The sequence below is a fragment of the Danio rerio genome, chromosome 15 (assembly GCF_049306965.1).
Source record: "Danio rerio strain Tuebingen ecotype United States chromosome 15, GRCz12tu, whole genome shotgun sequence".
NCBI classification, from domain to species: Eukaryota; Metazoa; Chordata; class Actinopteri; order Cypriniformes; family Danionidae; genus Danio; species Danio rerio.
In genome coordinates, this window is record NC_133190.1 from 50,512,501 (window position 1) to 50,517,500 (window position 5,000).

Sequence of the window (5,000 nt, forward strand, 5' to 3'; positions counted from 1 at the left end):
CAATTGAACCCTACTTTTAAATATTTAAATATATTTACGACTAATTCAAATTATAATAGTAATTTATTAAAAGAATATACAAATTGTAAAAAAAGTGTGCTAAATACTGTATTAAAAGTGCTCTATTTTTGGCGTTTTATTCTATTGCTCTTTCTATTAATTCTGTTTTTCTATTATTTCACTTCATAAAAACTGCAGTAGGAGCTAAGTGATACGACACATTGCTTAATCGAGCAATACTCAGCAGTCTACAGGTGTTTGTTACCTCAGATTACAAACTTATCATTCCCAATTTTACAATAAACGCTATGAATTCACAAAAGATACAGGTAAACATACCTTTTGCCTCATTGGGGTGGTGTTGAATAATTTTATAAACAGCATTTTTCGTTCTGACAAACGCGATGGCTGGATCAGCCGTTCCTTAGTAACGCATAGTAAACAAACTGCTGTATCCCGTATCAAAATAAGAGTCACTCGTAAGATTTTGAATGGGGAAAAGTGTAACCGTCAATATGATGAATAAAGCCCCGCCTAGTACAGGAGCTAATCATCAACAGGGTATATGCCGAGCTAGTGCTGTTCTCATGCTGATACACTTCCGTTGACCTGTTATTGTGAACTTTTCCCATTTTATACGGTTCCTTATACAACATCGATGTAGTAATGTTATTAAAATACATTCAGTTAAATGAACTTTAGCATTTATTTAGTTGCTTAAGCGTAAAATGAGACAAAAAGCCGTTAGCTCGCACGCGCCCGTCAGAATCAGCAGGCTAGCGCAGAAGCTCCTTTGAATATACTGGGGTAAAATAAATGCTCATATTATAAAGATATGGCGGGGGAAATGTAATTTAATGCAGTGCTTCTTGTACAATCTGAGACCCACTTTAAATCGGATATCACTCAGCTAGTGAAGATCGCTGATTTTTAAAGAAAACAGATCTTTAACGCACCGGATTTTGCATTGGCATTCAATTCGCCGGAAGCGCTTAACCCAGGTTACTGGCAAATTAAAAGTCCTATTAGCATGCTTCGGCATATACCCCATCGATATAGACTGAAGTTTCTCCGCCGGGGTAGATGATTTTGTAACGGAGGCCAGCTAGTAAATGATGTACAGGTAAACCTCACTCCTCTGACCTCTAAACATGCTCTTGACAAAAGTTGAAGGTGGTGGTTTTTAGCCTCCTTGGTGGAGCAACCGACTCCCATGCGGAAAGTCGTTGGCTTGATACCAGCTCGGAGCGGGTTGGGTGGCGTAGGACCGGCGGGGTTACACTCGGACCAGACGTGTGCTTTTACAACAGTTTTGTTGTCAACAAACACACTGGAATCTCAGCAAATCCTTGCTTCACATACATAAGAAACATATCCACTTAAAGCTTGAAATCTGCCCTTTTAAATGATCCCGTTACACTTGAAAACAAAAGCATTTTGGTTTTGTAATCTGTATGAAACGAACGCGAGGTGCAGTCGATCCTGTTAAACGCACATCACATGACAGCAGCTAACGTTCATAGATATATACACTAGATATCGCATAGGGACCCTGAGCATGCGTCAATAGCGCCGCCACATTGGTACAGTGCTCCCAGGACAAATGTCATTCAACTGCACTGGTCAAAACAGTGTTATTACGTGATACGGGACTTTAGCGCTGTCTACGGGTGTAGTAACGAGCTAACAAAGCACAAAGACAAAACATTTCATAGGTAATATTAAGTTTTTTTTTTCTGTTTTTGTATGTTCTGAACTTTTGTGCTAATCAGGTAACATTACTGATGATAACAGTCACTTACTGCATTCACCATAAGGCAAAGCAGCTCCAACTCGCATTAAACACTCGGCTTATGCTAGTTTTGTTGAATAAAATCAGCAAACAATGCAAGAGAAATATGACAACGAGATGCTGCGCTGCCAGAAACTTATTATCGGCTAATGTTAGTGAAAGAGTCGTTAGGGGGATTCATTCTCAAGCGAATCGCTCCCTGATCCGTCAGTATGAGAAGTGAAAGCAGGAGAGGAGCTGTGTTTCAGGACATGATTACATCAAATTTAACAGGGATGGTGAATAGTACATTTCCCTACACACAAACACAAGCTTTTTGTCAGGAATGCCCGTGCGGTCACTGATCCATCAATGTAGAAAAGTGATGTAAAATTATAATTTTCGTAATTAGAAAAAAAAATTACATACTAACATCCAGGAAAACTCCCGATCATAGATATATGTGTATATGTGTAAATCTCTGGCTTTGCATGGCCACAGTCCTTCACTGTACCTTGGTCCCGCATTCATTTCAAAGGAGCGCTACCCTGTACCAAGATGGCGGTGCTATTGACGCATTCCATCTAATAGACAATAGGCCAGGCGACATCTAGTGTATATATCTATGGCTAACGTTACTCAAAGGCCCACAAACATGTAAACAGAGAGTCGCCGTCATTTCTGGAGGAGATTCATCATCAAGAAGTTGTGGATTACTTCAGAAGGGCAGCGCGATCTGACAGAACATTCTTCAGGGGATGATCATACGGCCATAAATGAGGTTGGTGTCATGACTATCTTGTTTCTCTTCATAGATATATACACTAAATATCACAAACGGATCCTGCGCATGCGTCAATAGCGCCGCCATATTTGTACAGTGCTTCCAGCACAAAAGTCATTCAACCACACTAAGTCAGCGTGAAGAGGCTTGACTTTAGCGCTGTGTGCAGGTGTAGTAAAGAGCAAAGAAAGAAAACAAAGCACAAAGGCAGAACGTTTCATAGGTAACATTTAGTTTTTTACGTTTTACATGTTATGAACTTTTGTGCTCAACAAGTAAGTTTATTGATGATAATACAGACTCTTTCTGCATTCACCATAAGGCATAGTAGCACCAACTTGCACTAAATACTAGGCTTATGCAAGTTCTGTTGTTTTAAATCAGCAAGCAATGCAAAATAAATATGACCGCAAGACACTGCGGTGCCAGAAACTTGTATTATTGTCGGCTAAGTGAACAAGTCGTTAAAAAAGAAGATTTATTCACAAATGACTCGCTCCCTCCATTAGAATGAGAAGTAAGAGCAGGACAGTGTTTCAGGATGCGGATTAGATCAAATTTAACAGGGAGAGTGGATAATACATTTCCATACACACTCTTTGTCAGCAATGCCCGTACGGTCACTTATCATCAATGTAGAAAAGTGATGTAAAATTCTAATTTACATAATTTGAAAAAAAAAATAATTGCATACTGACCTCCGGGAAAACTCCAGATCATAGATATATGTGTGTATATCTCTGGCTCTGGATGGCCACAGTCCTCCACTGCAGCTTGGTCCCACATTCATTTCAAAGGAGCACTACCCTGTACTAAAATGGCGGCTCTATTGACGCATTCCTTCCAATAGACAACAACAAGGTGGGCGACATCTAATTTAAATATCTATGGTTTCTTTCAAGTGTGCATGCGCGTTAGCTCGGCAACCGGAATAAATGACGATTTTTTTTGATTGGACTTTTTAGAATTGAAACATGAGACTTATGAGTTGTTTCTTAATTGTCATGTAATCGTAAGCTTGGCCAACAGTTTTGGAGAATTTGATGTTTCCCCATTCAGTCACAAAAATCTGTCCCCATTGTTTCCCCATTCATCCAGCAAACTTTGCTCTGATCACAGCCTAAGGAGAAATGTTTCCTAACTACAAATCTCTGGCTGAAGTGGCGCTAGTAATTCCAGTCTTTGGTCAGGAGAAGTCGACTTTCCGAGGCAAAGACACAGAATTAAATGATGACTGCCTGTGCATCAGTCTCTCTTGATGCGTTTGATTAAGAGGCAAGCATCCAGTTCAAGTCGACGCAGGAGGAAGATATGAGGTAAGGCAGATAGGAGTTTTTGTTCATTTGTCAAATAAATAAATGAATAATTTAGCCTATATGCTCGTCGTGCAAGTTCATTATTAAAATATGAATGAAAAAAGCGATCAGAAAGTCTGCAAATTAAATAACGATCAATAATAGGTTATGAAGGAAATCTTACAACCCTCTACGTCAGGGGTTTTCAAAGTGTGAGGCGCGCCTCCCCTGGGGGGCGCCAGAGCATGTCAGGGGAGGCGCGGGAAAAAATATAATATAATAAAAATATAATTATTAAGTTTAATTATTATATGTATTTTTTATTATATTTAAACGTTTTAATTAAACAAAGCAAAAAATAAATAAATAAATAATACGTCAAATGTAAGAAAACCTTTTTTACCCAGAAGGCCATAGCTGTGAATTCGCTTCTGTTTGGCAAGCCCGCCAATACAGGTATATGCCTGCTAATACAATGGGTCGGTTTCTGAGACCCCCCGATTCAAAGCTGTAATGAAGTTCACGGCCCTTTGGCCGCCACCCGCCGGGAAGAAGGAGGCGGAGAACCGACGCAGTTTTAAAATGATTTATTAATAACAGTGACGGCAGCTCCTCACGGAGACTGCCGTCTAAACCAAAACAAACGGACGGCAGCTCCTCACTCCTCAAACTGAAAGCAAAAGTAAAATATGTATGGCCCGGTCCTCTCTCGGCTTCCTCTGCCATAGTTCCTCCTTTTATGATCCAGAGCTCCTTCCGTGGGATCTGAGGCAGGTGCGCACCGCAGGTGTATCCACTTACGCGGTGGCCTCACTCCGTTACCCACGGCTCTCGGCCACGCCCCCTCGCCACAAAAGCCTTCAAGTTCAGGACTTAAACCCAAAAGATGACGATATGATGATCAGTATTTGAGTTTAGGATTTACGTGGACAGGACCAGCTGATGAACCACGACCTTTATGTGTGGTTTGTCAAGGTATTTTGGCTAATGACAGCATGAGACCCGCTAAACTTCGACTGTTTTGACTGGGATGGACAGTTCTTGGATCTGTTCTATTCATATTGAACCATCATCCTAGTTTAAAAAACGTTATATTCTCTGTAAATAATTGCACTTTCATGCAAATGATGATAAAAGTGAGTTAACAGTC

General features: G+C 40.3%; 1 long non-coding RNA gene across 2 annotated transcripts in view; it reads right to left on the reverse strand.

Annotated features, from left to right (window-relative positions):
* LOC137487798 (uncharacterized) overlaps positions 1–630 on the reverse strand; it is an 18,054-nt gene extending 17,424 nt beyond the window's left edge. For both annotated transcript variants that reach the window (XR_011006541.2, XR_012391131.1), the window contains exon 1: positions 340–630. This is a non-coding gene — a long non-coding RNA (uncharacterized lncRNA). The remainder of the gene's footprint in view (positions 1–339) is intronic.
* Between the last annotated feature and the right edge of the window lie 4,370 nt (positions 631–5,000).